This window comes from Schistocerca nitens, chromosome 3 (genome assembly GCF_023898315.1).
Source record: "Schistocerca nitens isolate TAMUIC-IGC-003100 chromosome 3, iqSchNite1.1, whole genome shotgun sequence".
Classification (NCBI taxonomy): Eukaryota; Metazoa; Arthropoda; class Insecta; order Orthoptera; family Acrididae; genus Schistocerca; species Schistocerca nitens.
Window position 1 is genome coordinate 384,347,412 of NC_064616.1, and position 26,250 is coordinate 384,373,661.

General features: G+C 43.0%; 1 protein-coding gene across 2 annotated transcripts in view; it reads right to left on the bottom strand.

The window, feature by feature from the left end:
- Positions 1–26,250, bottom strand: part of LOC126248326 (uncharacterized) — a 241,071-nt gene that overhangs the window by 128,314 nt on the left and 86,507 nt on the right. For both annotated transcript variants that reach the window (XM_049949217.1, XM_049949218.1), the window contains exon 2: positions 697–806. The gene's annotated coding sequence lies outside the window, so the exon portion shown is untranslated. The remainder of the gene's footprint in view (positions 1–696; positions 807–26,250) is intronic.

Consider the following 26,250-nt stretch of genomic DNA (forward strand, 5'->3'; position numbering starts at 1 on the left):
AAACCATTCCTATCCTATACCCAATTCTATATAAGCAGCTGTTACAGTCATTTCCACAACATCACTGCCCGTCATCCACACATCGGACGAAGGTATTAGCGCCACTAGCACCTTCCTCGAGGATGCAATGTGCACTCCCACGTTGGGGCGTTGTGTATAGCGCCATTAATGAGAACGAAACTAACACTGCTTTTGACTAATACTTTACATCATACACAGATGAAGCGCATACTTCTGTCAACGCTTTTCATTCGTGAATCTTCTCGAAGTACGGGCCGTTACATGATTTATAAGGATTTATTAACAATTATTTGCGTGACCTAATGGTAGGTTTTGGTGACCCAAATTCTGTTAGCTGGTGTATGAGCCTCGAAAAATCTAGCCAGATTTAGATATATTCGCAATGTCCCATGTCAAGTGTACCATATGGTACAATATAATTAGATTATAATCTACTGTATATTTTTGAATGTGCTATTTGGTATATTCTTATTTGGTTATAATGAACTATGTATTGTCATGGCACCCAATAATATTTTAGTCGTGAAAAAATAAAAAAAATAAAAAAATAAAGAAAGTGCCTGGATTTAATGCAGTGGAAAATAACAGGAAGTAACTAAAGACAGTCAGCGCTTCATGTCGATTTCCAGCGCTTGTTGAGCTTAGCATAGGATGGCGATAGCTGCATCCTCCTACCTGACTGAGCAGCAGAGGTCTTTGAAGTTTCTTATAAACCCAAGTCGAAGACCGCAGGTATACTTCGCGATCTTTCTCTGGCAACTTCTATATCGACGTGATGTTAAAATCTGCAAAAAAAGAAAAAAAGAAATGAGATCATGTAGATGATTGACATGAAAATATCGATCAGCCACGGAAGTTGGTGGCTTTGTCGTCGCAAAGACTAATGGCAACGAACCTTAGCTGCCCAGTCAACTTTCTATCCATCCATGTAAAAAATAAAATACGGTGGTGTAAACAGTTAATCACTCAAGATATCATCATCAATTCTGCGGATGATGTCCGGACCAGCTCATACTTATCCCGTTCTGTCAAGTGTTAGGAAGAGAGGAAGGTTGTACCACTTACTTAGACGCGTCAACTAACTACATGACTTTCACGTGTGACATTAATCGAGTGTTGGAGCTACAGTAGTAGTTGGTGTTCGCTTCTTGAGTTAATTTCTATACGAGTAAAGCTGTTGGTACGTCTCAGCGCCGTGATTTTCCGCTGTCTGTGACATGACAAATTATTGCCAGCAAAAAGTTTGATCGCACACAGCTCACGGTAGGAAATACCACTGGAGTAGCCGAAAGTGTAATTCAGTGGTTGTGGACACGTTCTCAAATTACGAGAGATATCCGGGAAGCTCATGGCAAGCTTGTCCAAGAAAGACGAGGTTACCTCTAGCTGACAGCGCACCGAAATAAATGGCAGATGCAGGCAGTCTTGCCATCAGTTCCAGACGGCAGAATGTCACTCAAACTGACCCTAGTCCTCGTCTTTAACGTAGGCTCTGAGCATATAGTAGTAGTGGGTACGTCCCGTTACAATCACGTCTCCCAAGATCCCGAAATATTGACAGTCAAAAAGTCCTCTAACGTTGCGCACAGAAAAAAATACGTGTTTTGTATTCTGGGGCGTGCAGATTTAATTTAGAGCTTGACAAACGCTGAGATTCAATTTAGAAATGAGCTGGAGCCAAACATATACCTCCATTCGTAAGTAGAAAAAACCCAGTATTTTGGCATTACGTTGAGGGTGTGATTAGGAATATGTGTTGGCAAAGTACTAGCTCCATATAATACGGCACAGTTCTTTGACATCCTGAATGTATAGGGATAAGTTTCTCCTACTCAGCTCGTGGGCAGTGGGTTACAAGCTGAGGCTATGACTAACATGTCGTAGTCAGCGAGCTCCCCTGGCATCTCTGACATTCGCTTGTCAGACATACCGCAGCGAGACCATCACCTCCAATGAAACCATCAGGTTTAGAGATTACCGTCCTTCAGGGGTAGCAAAATATCCTTTAGAAACATACAAGCAATCTTATTAGAACCATGTAACGCTGGTGCGAGGCAATATTGGCCGTTCACGATGATCGCTTACAGCATTAGGGGATAATAGGTATGGTCATTTTGCCAATTTCGTAGCTACACCAGTGTCCAAAAGGTATTCTCTCTTGTGCTGATTCGTATAGAGAAGAATTATACACCAGCTGCAATAGTATACTACATTATACCTGGAAGTATATCGTCCAACAGTAGTTGGACAAAAATACGGAAACACTGCGAGAAATACATGCTTGAACATGATGCTAGCCAAGCCTGTAGGTTGCGCTGTGGTATTTGACCACGAAAGGCACCCGTGCAGCGTCCTCAATACGTTGCAAATGACACAGTCGTGCTCAGCACAGTGTTCTGTGTGGTTATGAGTGCATTATGTCGGAGTTAAGTGAATTCGAACGTCGGCAAATTGTTGGTGTTCAAAAGGTGGATGGAAAATGTGCTACAATCTGACGCTATAACAAACAAGTAGTTAGCCAGCTCCCAAGGCATCTCTGGCATTCGCTTGTAAGACATATTGCAGGACTCTTGTAGTTCACAAGTTGCAAAATATCCTTCAGAAACATAAGGAAGCCGAAATGTTTGATGTGCCAAGAGGCACCGTATCGAATGTTTGTGTCGTATACAGGGAAAGCAGAAAAGCATCGTTCACTAAGTCGAAACTCGGACGAAAGAGTGTGTTGAGTGATAGTGACAGATGCTCATTAAAGAGGATAGTGATGAAAAAGAAGAGGACGACTGCTGCAATCGTTGCGGAACTGAGTGTCACTCTCGAGAATCCTGTCAGCACCAAAACAACATGAAGGCAGCTCCATGAGCAGGGAATTCCAGGCCGAGCTGCAATTCCAAAACCACTTGTCGGTGACGCAAATGCCCGTGGTGAAAACGTGATGCCGAAGCCATAAAACCTCGACTTTGGAACAATAGAAGGATGTCGTTTAGTCGGATGACTTTTTTCACACTGTTGCAAAGACACATTGCTTGGTACAATTTATGTTCCCCAAAGGTGATGTTGTATTACAAGACGGTAGGGCCCCTGTTCGCTTTTGAAAGCACGAAGATGAATTGTCCCATCTTCCAGGGCTACCACAGTCAACAGATCTTAATATTATTCAGCCTCTGTGGCCTACTTTGGAGAGAAGGATGCGTGAGTATTATCCACGCCCCTCATCTTTACGTGAACTTTTCTATTTCGCAGGAAGAATGGCATAAAATTCCCTTGAAAACCATTCAGGACGTTATTCATCCATTCTTAGGCGACTGGAAGCTGTTTTGAATGCAACGGGTTTCGCAAATCATATTAGGTTCAAATGTTCAAATGTGTGTGAAATCTTATGGGACTTAAGTGCTAAGGTCATCAGTCCCTAAGCTTACACACTACTTAACCTAAATTATCGTAAGGACAAACACACACACCCATGCCCGAGGGAGGACTCGAACCTCCGCCGGGACCAGCCACACAGTCCATGAATGCAGCGCCTAAGACCGCTCGGCTAATCCCGCCCGGCCGTGTTAGGCATGGTAATGTATTTTTGGTGCTTCCAATTTTTATCCAACTCCTGCATGTACAATAGTAAATATGAGCAGTATCACGTAAGCCTGTAGATCTCTGTTTAACAAGCTGGGGTTTCTTATAGCCCAGTTGGTAAGCGCAAAAAAATGGTTCAAATGGTTCTGAGCACTATGGGATTTAACATCTGTGGTCATCAGTCCCCTAGAACTTAGAACTACTTAAACCTAACTAACCTAAGGACATCACACACATCCATGCCCGAGGCAAGATTCGAACCTGTAACCGTAGCGGTCACGCGGTTCCAGACTGCAGCGCCTAGAACCACACGGCCACACCGCCCGGCTGGTAAGCGCATTGCACGTGAAATGAAGATTGCTGTTTCAGTCTGGCTCACAATTTTAATGACACGAAAATTTTCAAAACAGCGCACCCTCCACTGCATAGGCGAAGATTCTTATACTAACTTGCAGTTGATCTATTCGCTTATGAAACATATAACTGATGAAAGGACTCGTTTAGAAGGAACAGCAGCACCCATTGTGTGAACATAAGGCGAGTAAACCATATTTATCTTGGAAGCACAGTTGAAAGTAGAAAAATACTATTTATATATGAATATATTACGTGTACTTAATCATAGGAAAAAAATATTAATGCATTGAGAATTACTTTATCAAGCTATGGTGATTAGGGCATTCCATGGCTTTCCCATATCGTTCTCCGTGAATAACGACATGGTTCTTATCGGCAGGTCAGTGCCCAACTGCACTTCACTTCCATATTACTACTTTTGGCTAAATGTAGTTAAATTTTTATACTGATGGTTATTATTATTCCAGAATGAAATTTTCACTCTGCAGCGGAGTGTGCGCTGATTTTGAAACTTCCTGGCAGATTAAAACTGTGTGCCGGACCGAGACTCGAACTCGGGACCATTTTACCTTTGATTTTTGTGATTCAGCATTTAAATGTTTTTGATCTGTTCGTAAATTCTCGGTGATTCATAACATGTTCCACCACATTGTGTCATAGACGCTTTGTTCCAAAGGAATGAAACAAACCAAACAAAAATAAAAAGTTATCGTCGCATAATGTATATTGTCACGTCTGATCGTCTAATTGTTTCGACCATAGTGTATTGTGTGTCTGATGTCAGATTTTGTTCATGTATAATGGAACGAGAAATCTGAAGATCCGCGCGTCTGTGCAGTGGGTGCTTTGGTAGGGAGTCGCCATGTGGCACAACAGTTCGATCGCGAGCGAGGGCCATTCGTATGCGGCAGGCTGTGTGGACACGAGCCAAGGGCGGCGACGGCGTGGCTTGCACAACGCACAACAGCGCAGCGGAATATCACGGCACCCATATTATGACCCCGTTTACAGACAGAAATGTAAGAATCGTCGAGGTTGCTTAGTACCTGATTAATGAGAAACGAATGTTGACGCTGAAAGGAAAAGTTATTGTTTCGAAGCGATCTTTGCGTCGTTGCCACCAGGAGGCCGGATGTTTGTTTGGAGAACACGCCCAAGGACGCTTGCCTATAGAGCCAAGCGCGAAACACAAAGGCTATTTTGCAGTCTGTAGATACCAGTACAATGATTACACTCGCATTCGACTGATGTTGCTTTGGCCATCTGCTGTGCAACACGGTCTATGAACTGCGAGGCATTCCACGGAAAACATTGCTTTCAGTCACACACTATGACATAGGCGCAGCTATTAACCACAATATGAGCTTGAAATCCTTACAGAATACACACATTCTGCACAGCTGAATAAACAGTCTCGATTTTACGCTTCGCCAGAATGAAATTTTCACTCCACAGTGGAGTGTGCGCTGATATGAAACTTCCTGGCAGATTAAAACTGTGTGCCGGACCGAGATTTGAACTCGGGACCTTTGCCTTTCGCGGGCAAGTGCTCTACCGACTGAGCTATCTAAGCACGACTCACGCCCCGTCCTCACAGCTTTAATTCCGCCAGTACCTCGTCTCCCACCTTCCAAACTTCACAGAAGCTCTTCTGCGAACCTTGCAGAACTAGCACTCCTGGAAGAAAGGATATAGCGAAGACATGGCTTAGCCACAGCCTGGGGGATGTTTCTAGAATGAAATTTTCACTCTACAGCGGAGTGTGCGCTGATATGAAACTTCCTGGCAGATTAAAACTGTGTGCCGGACCGAGACTCGAACTCTGGACCTTTGCCTTTCGCGGGCAAGTGCTCCACCGCGAAAGGCAAAGATCCCGAGTTTGAGTCTCGGTCCGGCACACAGTTTTAATCTGCCAGGAAGTTTGATATTACGCTTCGCCAGTTTCAAGATGTTTCTACAGGGAGCAGTGTAAATGTAGGACTAATGGACCAAGTTACACTTTCCATTGGTCGGTAATGTAAGTTTTGTTCTCCCTGAACCCCATGCTTTTCTTTGCTGCCGTCTCATTTACAACCAGTTTGGTGGTAGCAACTTAATTTTGAATATTTTGTAAAATGTCAACTTTCACGGCCGGCAATGTCACACTTAATAAAATGTTCCGGGCTATTATGCCGTGGTCGAATGGATTTGACATTTAAACCCAACGTTTCCTACCCATCTCCGGAGATACATTTTCAAAGGGGAACGCAGCTTTGAGTGTCCAGTTCACACCCTGGCACGCTACTGACCGTTGCAGAATGCCGTTTCTGCGTGCTTCCGCGAAGTGGCGTGACGTCGCAGATTTTGAATATCCGAGCGCAATTGGTCGTTATCGATTGCCGTCGTCCGCTGTTGCTATCACCCCATGGTGGAACACTGGTACACATCTTCTTGAGCACCGGAATCCAGAGATAATTCAATTTTACGTCCTTGGAAGTCTGCTAGATAAAGACAACACCGTAACGACCACGAAAATATAATTCAGCCAAGCAAATTGTGGGAGTGGAAGGCTAGCGGTGCACGTAGGAAGTACTTGAGGTTCAGTATATCCAGACTTACTTTGTTCTTTATTCTACTTTATTCCCCCTCCAGATGGAAGGCAGAAGTGAATATCATGGTTTAACATTCCGTCGATGTCAAGGTTATTAGAGACGGAGCACAAAATCGGACTGGACAAGAATGGGGAAGGAAACTGGTCGAAGCCTTCCCAAATGAAACATTTCAGTATTCGCCTTAATTTAGGGAACTGATAGCCCTACTGGGTTTTGAGTCCATCTCCTATGGAACGCAAGTCCAGTGCTTTAACCATCACTCCACCTTGCTCGTTTCTTCTGGAGAGAAGTGTAATACGGTCTGCAGCAGTTTATACGTAATGCTTCCATCTTCATTTGTCCTGAGTATATGGCTCCGAAGCGCAATACGACAAAGTTCTGTTCTTATGGGCAGCCACAGCCTTGGTCGCGCACGCCAATGGCACTCAAAGATGCTATAGCACAACGGTAAACAGAAGACAATTGCAGTGCGATACAGATTATTTGGAAAACATGTTCCGGAAACAAGGTACTTATGCCAGGCTGTTCATGAGTCACAAATAGTGTTCCAACATGTTTAACGGTTGCAAGAAACAATATGAATGCCATTGAACACTTAATATGAAGTGCACGCTACAGCTTCGAGAGAAACTGGTCATCCATTTCCCTGCCGTAAACTAAAGTAACGACTAGAAAACCTTCGTTTAAGATCACATTAGGAAATATTGTAGAATGTTAAACTAAAAGATTCTTTGAATATGTGTCAGTCAGGTGTTTTGAAAGTTCTGTGTGTAGTACGTGAATGATATTGTGTAAGATTACAGTAATTGTTACCATCGTCCTTAAAAAAAAGCTGGAGAATTTTTTACTTTTTCATTTGCAATGCATTTTCGTGCAGAGAAATATTGACGCTCAGGACGATGTGTCCAACTCAACTTTTTATAATTAACTGCACTGGTCCCTGTACCTTTATTAGTGAGGTCTCAAATACACATCAAGAAAGAGGCGCTGAACAAAACAATAAAATACGTAGTTTTCGTGTTTTCAAATTCTTACACAGTTCTTGCCGTTTACCGTAATTCATATCAAATCTAAATTTTTGTGTTGTAAAACAATTTTGGAAATAATATCTGTTTCCGTTAGTCAATCCGTTCTATAAAGAAACACACATGAATTGCAGAATTAGGTCAGATTAGCAAAATCCCGGTAAGTCGATGTGCGGTTTCACACTTCCCTGATGCACAGCGTTCTCGTATTCTATACCTACGCTAACAATCTCTCAGCTAGATCAGTAAGAGGAAATAAACCTGTCTCTGGATTAAGAAACGTTTTTTTCTGTGTGATTCAATTACTGTAATCGAAGACGGGAGAATTTTGATAATCAGCAATCTATGTCAATACTTAGCGGAAGATAGACTAAAAGAAGATGTCAGAGTCATCTACCTGAACTCATCTCATCGTAATACTAGGGAGGGGAGCACCTTTAATTTTTACTGTCCATAACCGTACGTCAGAGTTTTTGCGCTCAAGTGTAAAGGAGATTCAGCAAACAGCGTTCCACAAAAACGGAAACTTACGTAAAAGGGAAGTGGATAGACTTCCACAACAGTTTCAATAAAAAGAGTAATTTAAAGAATACTGGCAGTATTATCGCAACCATGCCATTTTGTGGGAATGTATCTGTTAATGTTTTCGCATACAGTCTTTTTCAACAAAGAACGTTCTGGAGAGAACCCTCTAAGGGCTGGAAAAGATCATATTGCTGTCCTGGATCTTGTACTTCAGAATAAGAGGCTACTTTGCGTAGAGTTAAGGGAGCATCAATAAGTCGAATGGGCATAATTTGTGACCATGCTTCGGCGGATGGCACATACGCGCTGCTCGGTGCGTTGTCGCGCGTCCTCGGACTCCGTCCCGTAAAAAGCGTGACTTTGCCCATTAGCACTGCCCGCGCCCAATTGGCGTGTTTTCCACTGCACGATCCACGCACACGCAACTGCGTCCAAACGAGACTCCGTGTTTACTCTTTCTATGTCTCTCTCTCTTTTGTGTGTCACAAACATATTTACGTAGTGGTTGGCAGAAGCTTTGTACACGAACATTGAACCAAAAGATTTGAGCCTTAATATTCTAAAAAAATCGACAATACTAAAAGAATTAGATATGCAAATAAATACGAAAATTTACAAGACAGTAACAATACAACAGAATAAACAGATGCGTATAACGAAATATTGAAACTCGGAAGCACCGCTGTAGATACTGACAGAACTTGCTGTTCCAATCTGTGTTACTTTCTTGCAGTTAAAAAAATAGCTTTTACGATACAACCGCGCAGCTTATGGTACTTGCACACTTAGGGAGGAATTAGAGAGGGAGAAAGAAAGAAAGAGAGAGAGAGAGAGAGAGAGAAAGGAATCAACTGAGGTGTTTCTATAGGAGCTGATCCGCCATTTGTCATGACTGATTTGATTTAAAGATGAGCACCTTGTGCCACAACGGCGGAATCGTGCTTCGGCTCGTTTACCTTTCGATAGAGGGTACAATAATGAGAGACTACCTTGGATTCACGTGTGCAGCTCTGAAAGTAAATACTATCTGTGCCATGAAAGAATAAGTTCAAATGGCTCTGAGCACTACGGGACTTAACTTCTGAGGTCATTAGTCCCCTAGAACTTAGAACTACTTAAACCTAACTAACCTAAGGACATCACACACACACCCATGCCCGAGGCAGGATTCGAACCTGCGACCACAGCGGTCGCGCGGTCCCAGACTATAGCGCCTAGGACCGCTCGGCCACCCCGGCCGGCAAAGAATAAGTAACAACAGCAGTTGATAAAATTTTTTGTTTTAGTCAGAAACCGAGATGAACTGAAATGGAACACGTTTTCTATGAGTTATTGTATTGTTTAGTTGTTGATGTATTTAATGGAATTAAAATGTCCTCTGTGCTTGAAATAAAATCGATGAAATAATAAAGTGCTGTTCAACTCCCGTTTACACTCCTGTGTACGATAGGTTAACTGTATTTCACACTCATAAACACGGGTGATGAATCACGAATAGTTTTCACCGCCTGTTAGTCTCACATTAATGAACGGAACGCGCTTTTACACTTGCCGGAGTAAGTTACGAATGGACGTATTTTATTGGTATCTGGTAGACAAGCTCACCTAAATTTAGTTCAGTGGGAATATCTTAGTTAAATGAAACATAAATAAAAAGCACAACGTAACCTGTCATTATACGTAAAGTTTCCTTTTATTTTTTATTTACGACCTTTTTGAGCTACGTTTGTCCGTGAGAAGGTGACAGATGAAATGTTTACTTCATGTGCATAGCTCTCGGACTAAACACCTAATCAGATGTTTATCTCGGATGCATTGCTCTCGGACTAAGCACTTGATATGTCATCTGATCATGGAGCAAAGCCTCCAAAACGTGTCGTAAATAACAGAAAAACTAATTTGTATTTTAAACAGACAGTCAAGGCAAAAGCCTGGCAAACATGTGTATACCGAAAAAACAAAAATATTTAGATTGTTTCATAGTGTTAGGTGAAAGTAATATACGACCGCCTCATCGTCTCATTTACGATTGTTGCTTAATCGTGCCAGAGAAGAGAGAATGCTAACTTTATGAACTGTCAGTCAGTGACGGTACTGAACAAGAAATTCATGCCAGTAACCACTTCGAGATACTACATTCTTCGGACATTGGATTTTACCGGAGAAACGACAAATCATCTCAATGCGAAGAAGCATCCGGCTTTATTTACAACAACTGTAGCATCTTAAAATTTGTGTACTGTTACTCCTACATGTAAAATCTAAATCGCGATGGGTATAATGAGATTCTACAACAGGCATCCATATTAGGGGCCTAGCGAAAGATCGCTGCTGTTGCCCATCGTTTACCTATCCATTCTGTCATCTGTGAATAGTTGTCATATCCATCTAGAATCAGGCTTCTCCCTACGTAAACCTATGTCAATTGAAAGAAAGCGCGATTACAGAATTTTTAAAGCCATGAAACAACTATAGAATTTAGTTCAAGAAGTAAACAGAGAAATGAACTAGCGCTATGTGTCTTGTCCTTCTGATACTCGGAATCCCCATGAGCTGTACCTATTGATAGTGTAACTGATTGAGGTCGAATAGTCTGGTGGATCCTTAGGCGCTGATATCGTATACCATTCCCACCACAACCAAGCGGAACGTGACGTAAGGAACTGACGTCATCGTCTCACTCATACTGTGCTTTCTCGGTATCATTAGGGCCACTGTAATTGTGAGGTTCGTGTTTCGCTTCGTGCTGCACAGCCAAATTCTGTTTACTCTGCTTCACCCTACTTCCGCAAGCCTTTCAACACACCACAATGTCTGTCGACAACCAACAAAATATTCCACTTGTACGGAATTCAGACCTGAGATGAAAAATGAAACACGCTACGGGAAAATAATGATTAGTTTATAGCTTCTCGTCGACATTTAGATCGCTAGAGAGTTCGGACTAGATAAAGGTGGGTTAGGGAAAATCGTCCACGTTCCATTTAAAGGAAACGTTTCGGCGATCATCTTACGCATTTTTTGGAAACCTGGCTCCATCCGAATCCCAGTCCAATGCTTTAATCGCTGCGTAACCTCGTTCTGTGAAAGGCGTTGGACTCAAATATGTTATCAGTTACAGCTCGCTGCGGAACGGATTTAAAGGGCCACTTTTCCGAAACCCCGTGTTCGTCTCCCATTGCAACACAGAAGATTGAAATTGGACTCAAAGGTGCCTATAATCTTCCTCTGTAATGATGCAAAATCGTGGTGCCTTGCAATGTCATCTTTGGGCTCGGAGACTCTTCAAACAGCAAGGAGTCGATAAATACGGGGGAAAAAGAAACAAAAAAAAATAGCCAGACCTCAGAACTTCAAGTGATTTGTAAGGCAGGCTAATGTTGCCACATTGGCACCAAAGTTCGCCACAATTTTGCCCAGACCCGCCGTGGACGTGTTACACAATCTAGAGGTTGTCACATCCCCTCTCACCCACACCTTCTTTTGACGCCTCTGCGATGGAGGTCAGAAGCGCGTCGCCCAGCGTTGAAATGACGCGGATTTCTTATGGGCGGCCGAGGAAAATATTTCAGACACACAGTCGCTCAGTATCGACACGAAAAGGCCTCAGGAGATGGCATAAATGGCTTCAGGAAAACATCCCTTATCTTGAGGATGTTTCGCAGTCGACAGTTTGCAGGGAGATGAGCAACAGCACGACGCTCCTGACGACCTTTGACACTGGTGACACCCCCTGGACTATTCAACCCTTCTCTAAGGACATCGTGGGCCAGCAACGTGATCACAGGAGGGTGTGACACCGACACACGTGTGGATAGAACGGCGAAGGATCCCTCTAAGCCCCCCAGTTCAACAACAGCCTCGGTGCCACCCGCACACCTACGTTGAGCGCTTTAAAAATATCCTTGTACAGAGACACCCAGTCATTGATTACTAGACGTCGGTGTGGCAGACAACCATTTAGACACCCCTGAGCTGAGTGGCGCTATGTTGCCGAACTAACGCCTGCGGGCCGCACGCGCTTTCGAAACAGTGACCTTTTAATTGTGCTGCACAGTGTAGCTACTTACTGGCGTTTCTTTCCGTTTGTTCTCTCTCTTTCCTGGCATTTATCCCGTCGTACTAGGTCAACCGCTTTCCATAATTTGGCAGATTTTATTCTGTTTTAACTTTTTGACCGAATGTGCTTCCTGTCACCATAGTTTACCTAAGGGAAGACATGGCGTGCAACATGTCTGAGAATCGTGTAAATTTCTTCTGTGTCTTATCGTACTTTAACTGTTTGCGTATCGTATTTTCTGAGGTGTAGATTGGGACCAGACCACCATTTGCATGAAAAACAGCCTAAAAACCACTCGCAGGCTGGTTGGCTGACTAGTCCAGAGCAGCGATCGTTAGTCCGCTGCGCAGTTTCGATTCGGATGCGCCTCATCTCCCTTTCACGCAAGCTAGTGCGCAGGCTGCGAGTGAAAAGCCGTATGAGCAGGTCGGTTACGTGACGCTCGACTTGGAATCTGCTCCAGAAAAGAAGTAGGAGTCGCCAAAACGTGTTGTGCGGGGTGGATAATTTGCAGCGATGGAGACGTGCGACCCGCGGAGAACCACTCGTGACTGCAATTTATGGCTGCGTGCCACAGCAGCGCCAAGTGTTTTGCTGCCGCGATTCTGTTGTCTCTATACATCTCCCACCAGCACGGCCATAAATGCGTAACCTTACACTGATTTTATGACATATAAGCTCTTGAACTTTGTGCTTACAGTAAGTAGCACGCCTTAGAAAAAAACAGATGAATATGCCACTGAGGACCAGCTTTGAACTAACTTGTTTATTATGCCAGAAAGGAAGAATCAGTGTCACATGAAGCTAATATGTTACATGTAAATGGTGAATTTTGTTAGTCGAATGCGGACCATAATTTCAAATACCTCGTCAGGGGCAGATCACGTCCCCCGGCACTAGTTATCATCATCCCGCTTCCTTCTGTTTAAACTTTGTCAAGGTCGTTACGAACAGAACCCTAAATTTCAGAAACAGAAATTAATTATAGTCAAACATCTAATATCATTTACAATTATAATTACAAAACACTTCTTTTATAATTTTGGGAATGATGCTGTCTGGGGAATTACACACCACCGTCACACATAGTGCCTGAGTATATGGACCATATTTCTTCGCCGTGGGACATATTGACGACTACTATTAAACGCCGCTACCGTACATCCTCGGCAGAAGCCTCAAATTTATCGCGTCGTGTTGGAAGCTCTATCAAGTTGTGGCAATTCTGAGTACATGCTATGTAAATTCGGTGTTCAACAGCAGCGTAGGAGGAAGTTTCTGTCTCTAAGAATAACATTAAACTTCTTCCCTACTGCTCTGCAACAGTTTCTTCTTCCTCATATCAGATTGAAACGTCCCCTTTGAACAATTATACATGACTGTGCTTAAACTGACACACAATATTTTTTAGCGCAACGCAATCTGACTTTCAATAAACCCTACAAAAGAATGGCCCTGTCTAATATTAACCTATACCTTTCACAAATCACTTACCTCACAAAAATCTTCATTACTCGAACTACTGCAATACAGCGAGCGCCACTACTGCCAGCTAAATAAAAGATTCAAACTAAGGAAGGCACTAACTACTGATAGGCATAGTTAGGAAATGAAAGATTTTAGTAGAGAACAAACACTGTATTTACCTTAATAGTCATATTATATATAGCAGTTCATGACAGTCTTACAAATTTCAAAACTCCGCCATCTCTCTCCCCACATCCATCACTGCTGGCGGCTCACCTCAAACTGCGCAACGCTACGCGCTGTTCACAGCCAGCTGCCTAACACTACAATGGCGAGTATTACAACAATGCAAAGCAGCCACAGACTGCACACAGCGCAGCCAGTGATTTTCATACAGAGGTGGCGTTACCAATAAAAAAACCTAAACAGCCTACTTACATATATTTTTGTGAGGTAAGTGATTTGTGAAAGGTATAGGTTAATATTAGACAGGGCCATTCTTTTGTAGGGATTATTGAAAGTCAGATTACGTTGCGCTAAAAAATATTGTGTGTCAGTTTAAGCAGTCATGTATAATTGTTCAAAGGGGACGTTTCAAGATGTTAGCATGTAATCAAATGGCTCTGAGCACTATGGGACTTAACATCTATGGTCATCAGTCCCCTAGAACTTAGAACTACTTAAACCTAACTAACCTAAGGACAGCACACAACACCCAGTCATCACGAGGCAGAGAATAGCATGTAATCAAATCCAGGTAGTTACAAAAAGAAAATAAGCTTAGCTACAAAGGTGGATAGAGGAATGACTGCCATGTCATGTCATGTCATGGAACTACTGTGATATCCACATGAAACATCATATGAAAATATAGAAAGTTGTAACACTGTGGCTTGACAGTTATCTGAGTCTCTTATTTCCCCAAAGCGACAATACGGTTTTATGAGAGTCACCTATCCTGTACTGTTACACTCTCGATATTACAAATACCAAACTAAGCTGAGCCTATGAGCGGTTCTTTGTCAACTTAAAATCGTTACACAGACGTCCATGTTGCCGCAATTATATTTCTAATAGGCACGGTAATCAAGAGTGTTAGTTTCAGATCAACTTCTAAGACGAAATAGACTTCGACGTTCTCTTCCGCAGGGCGGTGCCCAAGCATTTGCGATATTTCCAGTAGTGACTTACGTGTCCTCAGAACCTGTACGACTGCACAAGGCACTACTGAACGTAGAACTCTACTATAGCTCGTTGCAGACGACGGATATTAGCTGTATCGAAAGTGGAGACGTCTGTTCACTCAGCTAAGGCTGCTAGGATTTTTGTAGAGCTGCAGCTACATTTTTATTGCACAAAGCACGGTATCGCCTCTGACAGAGCGTACTCATTACACATTATTTACTGCCACCAGCCCTTCATGTTCAGAGATGAGAGTACACTTCCATATACATTTGAATTTCTCTAGAGCTACTGTCGATGTTTGCACGCATTATCTAAGAAGAACGCATTAATACATTCCTTGATTTCCGTCGGAAGGCAAGAATTTTTAAGATTTAACCTTTTCTGGTGCCTTTCTTGTTGAGCACCCCCATAACTCTTGCGTGTTAACTATATGAACTCATCACGAAATGGGAAGCTAGTTTCTTAAATTTATCATTTCGGCAAATCTTCTTCGCTCACTGTTCGATATAGATGAAGAATACCTAACAAAGAGGAAAGTTGGAACTTAAAATCCTGGCATACGCAGAACATTAGAAGCTGTGATCCGTAAGAGACCGTCTCATTAAATGAGTTACACCGTCTGAGAATTCTTTCAATACACCACAGTCTGAAGTTAGCTTCCACTAACTACTAGTCCCACCTATCCGTTCCGTATTATATCGCTTTATGTATAGACAAACATCTATAATTATTTGGTGTTGTGGTTAACACTAATAGTTTATCAGCAATGTTGTATGCGGACAACATAAAATATTTCCCTGTTTATGCACATTACTCTACAGTATGTTGTTTTAAAGCTCAACGGTCTTTTCAGCAAGTGGTGTTTCTTCTGCGGGTTTCCCATCTATTCGTTACAATTTTCTGGATATGTCACATGTTAACATACTGCTGCGTCAATAGCTGAACATTTTCCTAGAGTTCTTGTCGTGATGGGCAGTGATGCAGTTGAAATATTTCATGGACATTGCAATACACTATTATTAATCTTTGCAAGCTATTCAAATGAATACAACGAAGAATTCTCAGCCGCAAATAAAATACAAATGGAAGATATCATTAGACATTTGTGCCCTTGGGTTAAGAAATTTTTGGAAATTTATGGTAAGGTCTTACGGGACCAAACTGCAGAGGTCATCGGTTCCTAAGCCTATATACTGCTTAATCTAACTTTAACTTACGCTATGGAGAACACACACACCCATGCCCGAGGGAGCCCTTGCGTTAATTCCAGGCGAGTGTTCCTGGTTTCGATTTCACAAATAAAACGACACATTAATGAGATGAATTACACAGATTTCATTATCAACAGCACGTTAAACATCTACTGGGGATGACATTTTGATTAAGGGCCGTCTAAGGCATCGGTTTCTACAGGGTTTGAAACGAGTCATTTCGCAGCAGCTTCTGAAAGTCTTGAGTTTCTACGAAGGAAGAACGGGAAATAGACAAGCCACGGTTTGGGATATTAGTGGTTTATTAAAAGAGTTACTGCCGGCGAGTGGACTCGTAACCTACTAGCCGTTCCCGCAGAATGAAGCACGTAATGACAGAGTAAGGGTTGTTAAAGTTGAAAATTTTTAACCTTAGTAGCTGCCAGATTAATTTGGGTTAAATGCACCTTCGACCTTAAGAGCCTTGAGAGCCGTTAATTCAAAATTAATTACAATGAACGTCGCTAGAATTTGTGGAGAACTTCTTAGGGCGCTTTCATTTCCTTCGATAACTGTTTTGTACATATCATCTGTCGTGATGACATTACGGTGCAATCAGGTAACAAATTCATTTTCTTATCACAACTGCTGTGTTTTCCTGGGATATATATATGTACTGTTAGGTATGTGCTACATAATTTTAGGTTTTCGGGTGCATCTATATATCTTTGTTTCTTTTATAAATAGACTTTACTAATCATGATTTCTGTAGATGATCAGATACTGTGTACTCATATAGCATGAAGCATTTACTAGTGTACATTGACAATGCAGATTCTGAAATAGCAGGTTCGCTTCATCTTTGATGCAGACAGAATGTTATTAAAGCGAGTAAAAAAATTAAATACGAGAAAAAGCAGCACATGACTTTTCAAACGAGCAGCTGATTGTGTATCATCAAGTTTTAATAACAGGGACACGAGAATGTACAAACACATGGGCTGCCAATGGCCGTGAGGCCCTCGCATGCAACTGCAATCGATTAAAATACCGTATTCTCCATTATAGATGGATTTTTAAATTTAACATCGCATGATTAAAAATATCATTCATTCTACGAAGAACTGATTCGTCGAATAAACTGATGTCGCAATTGTAGGCCACATCAGCAACTCGCTACATTTCGCTCCTCTTAATCCTCCCTTAGCAGGTGAAGGCCGTCGTGTGGTCCATAGCGCAATGTGATAGCAGAAAGTAACATTGGCTATCGGATCAAATCCTGCGTTCTTCATGGATGTATTACATTAGTATAGACTACAAACAGGAAAACCATAACGAGTTGTCCGTGGTTCAGTTTAAACTCTCAGTCCGCAGCTCGTGGTCGTGCGGTAGCGTTCTCGTTTCCCGCTCCCGGGTTCCCGGGTTCGATTCGCGGCGGGGTTAGGGATTTTCTCTGCCTCGTGGTGACTGGGTGTTGTGTGATGTCCTTAGGTTAGTTAGGTTTAAGTAGTTCTAAGTTCTAGGGGACTGATGACCATAGATGTTAAGTCCCATAGTGCTCAGAGCCATTTGAACCATTTTTTTTAAACTATCAGATATACAGTCAGTTCCACAAGGAAGTGTACGCCGTTATCTGCATGAAATAAAAGACGCTATTAGAAAGATATGTTTACATGAAAAAACATGTTATTACTAATTGCACAATTACCTAATAGTTAATCCAATCACCGCCATTGCCGATTATACTTGGCACCTTTGTGGCATGCTTTTCACGAGATTTTCTGCATATTCTCTCGGTAACGATCTCTATATCGTCCGCATTTGACATGACAGCTGCTTCAAAGTATATTCCTTTAAACTTCATCTTAATATACGACCAAACATTTCCGGTCGGATTTGCATTCGGAGACACTGCAGGCCAATCCATCGTCGGCAGCTCATTGTCCTGTTTCCACGCTGTACAGAGACAGCTGCGATGTTTCGGGTCATTATCCTCTTGAAGCACTCAGTTTGCCTCGTTTGAAGCAAATAGCTTCTTAACCGGTCTCAGAGGGAATTTCTGATAAATATATAAATACAAATAAGTAGCGCTTCAGATATGTTGCACTTATTTTAAACCGCAACCGACAAGACGAAACAGTCAACTCTCACACTGTTTATCTGTACACCGTGCAATAGAGCATTGAGTGCAGGTTCGAGATCACTACCAGAGATGGCGCTGCGGACGTTACATTTAAAATTAGGGCGTACATTTTCTTGTAGAACTGACTGTATGCTCCTCGTTACACGAATGAACATCCGTTGAAGTACTCTAGATAATGGAACATCGCTCGTTGAAAGCACATAACAACCGGTACGAGAAGTGGTGCCATTACATCATTACAATTTTCTCACAAAAAACTCTAATAAGGCTACACAGAGCGGTCAGCGTTGTAAGGAACCAATGTCACGAAGCGCCATTTGCTCAAATGCTTAACTTACATTACTTTTGCAACAATTTACATTTGTCGTCGTAGACAACTATTTATTGTTATAATATAAACCACAGCAACGGAGCGCAACAACAAGCAAAACGCATGAATTATTGAAGTTTTTATTTCTGTATGAAGTAAAATGCTAATACTGTTGTAAGTCCTACCGTTAGGGATCGCAAGAACAGCCTCAGATTAATTACAGCGCGTTCAAAGGCGTTTAAGTAATCATTCTACCAACGCTTCGTACGTGAAGGGAACGGAAGAAGAAGCCCTAATTCCAGGTACAGTGGGAAGTACCCTTTACAGAGAAGCTTTTCGGTGTCCAGAAATGTTGCAGTACGTGAGCATCAAAAATTCTATAATATACATACGTTAAAGACATAGGCCTATAGTTTTGTGCATCTGTTCGATGACCCTTCTAGAAATAGGCATGACTTGCTCCTTATCCAATCACCAGTAACGCTTCGCTCCTCCAGCGACTTGCGTTATACTACTGCTAAAAGAGAAGCTTGTTCTTTTGGTTACTCGAAATTTGTTTTTTCGACATGTAACGTCGCCGATACAACTGCTACGAAAGATCATTATGAAATAAACTTTGCTACATAAATATTGCTCCAACAAAAAATTTAACATCTACTAAAGATCCAACTACATCAAAAGAGCAAATTTATACAGTAGTGTGACAGAAACTGAGACATCGATGTCATGTGGATATCAAGGCCACCTGATGTACGTTGCAACCATAACTCTATAACAGGTTAAGTTATCTACTTAAAGATTTAAAATATTGTATCAAGCCGGCCGTGGTGGTCTCGCGGTTCTAGGCGCGCAGTCCGGAACCGTGCGGCTGCTACGGTCGCAGGTTCGAATCCTGCCTCGGGCATGGATGTGTGTGATGTCCTTAGGTTAGTTAGGTTTAAGTAGTTCTAAGTTCTAGGGGACTGATAACCACAGCAGTTGAGTCCCATAGTGCTCAGAGCCATTTGAACCATTTTTTTATTGTATCAAACTATGTTGTCCGAAAACAACGATCGTGCTAAACCCAACTCTCTCTGTTCGCCCACGAGACCCCGAAAGCATTAGATACTGGTGTCCAGATTAATGCTATGTTCCGTAACTTCTGGAAGGCGTTCGACAGTTCCGCACTGCCGCTTAATGAACAAAGTACGAACTACGGAATATCAGACCAGCTGCGTGACAGGACGGAAGAGTTTCTAGCAAACAGAACGCAGCATGTCATGCTCAAAGGAGAGAAATCTTCATGGGAGTGTTATAGGGCCGTTACTTTTCACAATACATAGATTTGATTGATTGAAGAGAGGGGACCAAACAGCGATGTCATCGGTGCCAGCGGATTAGGGAAGGATGGGAAAGGAAGTCGGCCGTGCCCTTTCAAAGGAACCGTCCTGAAATTTGCCTGAAGCGATTTAGGAAAATACGGTAAACCTAAATCAGAAGGGCCGGACGCGGGTTTGAACCGTCGTCCTACCGAATGCGAGTCCAGAGTGCCAACCACTGCGCCGTTCGGTCACAGTAAATATAAATGATTTACTGGATGACGTCAGAAGTCCCCTGATGATTTTCGCAGATGATTATGTTGTATACAGAGAAGTCGCAACACGACAAAATTGTAGCGAAATGCGGGAAGACTTGCAAAGGATCGATACTTGGTTCAGAGATTAACAGTTGAACCTCAACATAATCCAGTGGAATGTATTTCTAGTAAATAGGAAGAAAGACCCATTACTGAATGATTACACGATTACAGAACCGTCACTGGAAGCAGAGGCGTCCATAAAATATCTAGCAGTACGCGTATGCAGCGATTTAAAGTGGATCGAACACATAAAACTATTCGCAGTTAAGGCAGATGCCAGACAGAGACTGACTGGAACAATCCTCAGGAAGTTTAGTCCACCCATAAGGCAGGCAGCTTACAAAATCCTTGTTAGACCAACATTTTAATGTCGCTTGTCAGTGTGAGATCTGTACAGATAGGATTAATCGAGGAAATAGAAAATATAAAAAGAAGAACAGCGTGTTTCATTACAGATTGATTTCATAAGTACGAAAGCGTCACGGAGATAATCAGCCGACTCCAGTGGCACACGCTGCAAGAGAGGCATTCTGCATCACAGTATGGTTTACTGTTAAAGTTCCGAGTGTGTGAGATCCTAGAGGAATCAACCAATATATACTTCCTTCTACGTATCTCGCGAGAAAACTGTTAAGGTAAAATGTGAGAGATTCGAGCTGAGACGGAGGCTTACCAACAATATCTCTTCCCGCGGAACATTCGTGAATGGATCAAGAGAGAGGGGAGACGGGAGAAAGGGGAGGGGGAGTGATAGTGCTGCAGAAAGTACCTCCTGCCACACATCGTCAGGCGGCTTGCGGAGCATAGCTGTACACGGAGATCGACCGTGCGAAACGAAGGTCAATGTAAAATAACTTGCGAAGTTCTGCCCACCTCATCGCTCATTTGACATTTCCATTTTCATTCAAGGATGTAACTCAGTTAGCAATATACGGTTATTACATCATGAATAATCTTCCAGGGACTAGGTATGTAATAGTACATCTGTAGCGTGGTACTTCTTCGAAACTCCATACGTCAGAATCTAACGTCGTCAGCAGTGACATCAAAGCAAGCACCCACGAATATCTTAACATCTCACAAGATTGGCATCAGGAAACTTTCAATATAAAAATTTCCGAATTTGCAGCCACACATACAAACAGCGAATAACTGAAATCTGTTTTCGATACCCCTCACGAACATAGGTAAGGACGATGCTAAAATATCATTAGAAAAAATGATGATATGAATTAACCTGAAAACACATAATTCTAGAGACTTTCATATTGGAGAAAAGCTTGAAACATTAAGAAACTTCTGATATCCAGCTAGATGAACATGAAATGTGCTTTGGTGCACTTTTCACATGACAGAACGCACAACCTGAAACATAAGGAAATATTTAGAAAACATTATCGAGGAACCTTCGATTGCGAATGGGGAATCTTATGAGGAGCAGAAGCGAGGAGGCATTCACAGTAATTCATAACATTCTAAAATTTCTGAATTTTCTTATTATTCAGCAGTCCTTCACGCTTCAGTAATGTTGAGAGGATAATTTATGGTCAACTGATTTGTTGTATCGCACTCATCTTTTTGATGTGATGCACCCCTGTTTGAAGAATGTGGAGAAGATTGTGAGGCACAGTCCGAATACTCGGAATTTGTTCGTGGTTACAAGTGTAAACAAACGAACGACACCTTCTCCTGGCCCCTTAGAGAATATGTCAACAACGCGTATGGTGAGAGATAGATAGGAAAAGTGAAACTTGATAAATGATCATTTGCAAATATTTCACTTTTAAATTTATTTGTATGGAACATCTCATGAATGTTGTACAATGTCACAATTGACACCAGAAAGCAAATGGTTGTCTTGATATTGACGGCGTTTGATCGAATTAGCCGTATCGCACACAAATTATAGGAAGTAAAAAAGTGTAGGTAATGTATGGAAAGATCGCGTAACTTCTCCCGTGGGTAGAGATGATGCTGGGCTTCGATTCGTCAGAAATATACTTAGGAAATTGCATTGCGCATAAGAATGAAATTTCTGCAGCCTTTAATGGAGTTGTTCTCGAATGTGTGGAATCCACATCGGTTGAACTAACAGGAAATGTAAGGCAGCAGAGGAAGATTAAGGTTTAATGTCAGGAAATATAGCCAATATACTAAAAAGAGCATAGCAGCACCGATGTTTGCGAGATTGTTCGCCTTTCCGAAAACCGCCTGATAAACGTTGAAACAAGTGAGCTGGAAATTAACCAAAGAAGGAAGCATCATATCGTATATTGATATGCAAAGATAATTCCAAGAACGGGTTTTCAGTTTAGAATTTATAAACTTACTTCAGCTCCCTTACAGCCCACATCCAGACTAATAACAGTTTGCACAGAGGCAAATAATGAGTCATTTTTCTCACACCCCATGTCTAAATGGACTGGAAAGGAACATTATCATATGATACAGTGAAAAGTACTCTCACCAAAGCGCATGAAAGTTATTTATAGACTACAGATATTAAAATCAAAAATGGTTCAAATGGCTCTGAGCAATATGGGACTTAACCTCTGAGGTCATCAGTCCCCTAGAACTTAGAACTACTTAAATCTAACTAACCTAAGCACATGAAACACACCCACACCCGAGGCAGGATTCGAACCTGCGACCGTATCGGTCGCGCGGTTCCAGACTGTACGCCTAGAACCGCTCGGCCACCCCGGCCGGCCAGATATTAAAGTACAGTAGAAGTTATTCTATTCCAAAGGGTATGAGTTCACTGATACGTCGGTGTAATGAGTGTAGCCAAGCTTCGGTGTCGACACTCTTATCTTTTTAAGCTTCATTTATATCACTTGATGACTGATTACTCGAAGTGTAGTGGTTACTGGTATCTCTAACCTAACTCAATGTAACGTTAGCTGACTCATTACCATAGTGCGAGACGCTTGTGTATTCAGGTGGTTCCCCACATGGCTGTTGTAGACCAGGAGGGCGGTTTCTGGTTGCGATGCTGGCTATCTCCAGGTTGTTAGGGGCTGACAGTATATTTGGACTTACGAAAATACGTTTTTGTGTATGTGTTGTTTCGTAGTGACGCCTGAAAATACATTTCCGTTGGGATCACAAGACCGCATCTTCGGCACGCCATAAATGTTTCTTAGTAATACATTGAAGTGACGCAAGTCGTGAGATACCCCCTAATATAGAGTCGGACCTCCTTTTGCCCGGCGTAGTGCGGCAACTCGACGTGGCATGGACTCAACAAGTCGTTGGGAGTCCCCTGCAAAAGGATTGAGTCATGCTACCTCTATAGCCGTCCATAATTGCGAAAGTGTCGCCGGTGCAGAATTTGTGCACGAACTGACATCGCCACGCGGGATTAGCCGAGTGGTCTTAGGCGCTGCAGTCATGGACTGTGCGGCTGGTCCCGGCGGAGGTTCAAGTCCTCCCTCGGGCATGGGCGTGTGTGTTTGTCCTTAGGATGATTTAGGTTAAGTAGCGTGTAAGCCTAGGGACTGATGACCTTAGCAGTTAAGTCCCATAAGATTAAAAAAAATAAAAAAACTGACTTCTCGATTATGTCCCATAATTGTTCTATAGCATTCATGTCGGGCGATCTGAGTGGCCAAATCATTCGGTCAAATTGTTCAGAATCTTCTTCAAACCAATCGCTAACAGCTGTGGCCCTGTGACATGGCGCATTGTCATCCATAAAAATGAAGTCGATGAATGGCTGCAAATGATCTCCAAGTAGCCGAAAATAACAATTTCTAGTCAATGATCGGTTCAGTTGGACTAGAGGACCCAGTTCATTTCATTTAAACACAGCCCACCAACAGCTTGGAGAGTGCCTTGTGGACAACTTCGGTTCATGGCTTCGTGGGATCTGCACCGCGCTCGAACTCTATCATCAGCTCTTAACAACTGAAATCGGGATTCATCTGACCAGGCCACGGCTTTCCAGTCGTCTAGGGTCCAACCGATATGCTCACGAGCCCAGGTTAAGCGCTGCAGGTGACGTCGTTCTGTTAGCAAAGGCACTCGCGTCGGTCGTCTGTTGTCATAGCCCACTAACCGCAGATTTCGCCACACCGTCGTAACGGATACGTTCGTCGTACGTCCCACATGGATTCCTGCGTTTATTCCACGCAGTGTTGCTCGTCTGTTAACACTGACGACTCTAAGCAAACGCCGCAGTTCTCAGTCGTTAAGCAAAGGCCGTCGACTACCGCGTTGTCCGTGGCGAGAGGTAATGCCTGAAATGTGGTATTCTCCGCACACTCTTCACGGCGGATCTCGGAATATTGACTTCCCTAACAATTTCAGAAATGGAATCTACCATTCCGCGTTCGAAGGATGTTAATTCCCGTTGTGCGGCCATAATCACATCAGACACCTTTTCACAAGAACCACCTGAGTACAAATGACAGCTCCGATAACGCGTTGCCCTTTTAAACCTTGGGTACACGTTACTGCCGCCATCTGTATGTAAGCATATCACTATTCCACGACTTTTGCCACCACAGTGCAGTATAATTTGCAACATGCATACGTCTTTTATGAGGTTAACCCCCTGGCAATCCCAACATGAGTGCATCGAAGTAGCAACACACTTCAAATATAGGTGAATGACAATGCGCCATAGAAACAGGCTATTTGACAAAAAAATGTCATCTTCGTGCGATCTTCTACCGCTTCACTGAAAAGAGGCCCACGCCCTGATAACACAGCTGCTCGCAGAAGCAGAAAGTATCCAACTGCGTAGCGTCTACAGTATTCCGACTGGAGAAAGTGTGTCTGTTTAAAAACCTCATTATCTTACAGTGGGTGACCCAGATTCTTCAAAAGATAGCTGGTACATTCGTACCAACATTAGTGACATATGCATGCTGGTGGGAAAGAAGTGAGCAGTGCAGTGTTCCGATTCTTCGCTCGAAACCAGGCTGCGATCTCCCGCGTTTTCCGTCAATCGTCAGTCCATTTCCTTTGGCGTAACATTGGCCGTGGCTACAAGGACGTTAAGGCTGCAGCTCTGAGCGGCTATCGATCCCCGGAAACAATGCCCGGGCAGGACAGGCGCGGCCTCGCGCCGCCGCGCTATCACACGCGGCGACCGGCGCTATCTGGACGCGGATGCTGGCGACGTGCGCGCGCTGGCGCTGCTCACCTCTGCGCCGTCCTTGATCCCAATAGCAAGCAGGTAAACACGCCTGCCACGCACCTCCCGCGTGCTCACAACTTGCACCCTGCCGCTCGTTGCCTTACCTTCATCCGCGTTTCGCCAGTTCCTCCGAGAGCGTTTCGGAGACTTCTCTCCGATGTCGTCTTCTACGAGGGCCAATAACAAAAGACGAGTGCTGAATTACAAAATATTTTAGATTTATATGACGACCACGAGAAGGCGTTCCGATAAAGTGCCGGTGCGATGACCTTTGGTTTGCATTACAAAAGCTTGGCTGTCTTACTGTAAGATGAGTAGCCATCAAGTTTTAATTATCAGCTCGGAAAAGTAAAGTTACGTAACTAATGTTTTACTTGTTTGCCAGTACATGTTCTGGTACACACTGCAATCCCCACGACACAGTACTCGAGCACGCCGCCAGAGTAGCCAAAACAAAATGGCACAGCCCACTGAGAAAGAGGAGGTGGGTTGCGCCATTTCCTTTGGCTCCGCTGGCGGGGGGCTGCAGTACTGTGCCGCGGGGTTTCAGTGTGTTCCAGGACTGCAGTCGTGTACCTACAAACAAACAAACAAACAAACAAACAAATAATTTCGCGGCTTTAGTTTTTCGAGGTGCTAACGAAATCTTTATGACTACCCCTCATATCGGGTGGTCATAATTAAGGCGCAGGTACTCACAGAGGGTGTGGACTGCAATTACCATATGGCAGCGAAACTTGGTAGATATTCTAATGCGTTAATGTGGAACCGATTTACGCTGGCGAAAGAAATAGTTCCAATTTTGGCTACCACGTGCAAATCTGGCGCTGTGAATGCAATAAAGACTTACAGAAATGTTTCCATATCTACTGGGTCAGGAAATGGACGTAGCAAAAAAGGGCAAACAAGTGAGGAATGCATATGTTGAAGTTATTATTAACCACTGCTTACACAGTCTGTTCAATATGAGCACCGGGGACGTCAACGAAATGGTGTACAGTGCTAGACTGGCAGCTGGTGGCCAAAATTGGAACTAATTTTT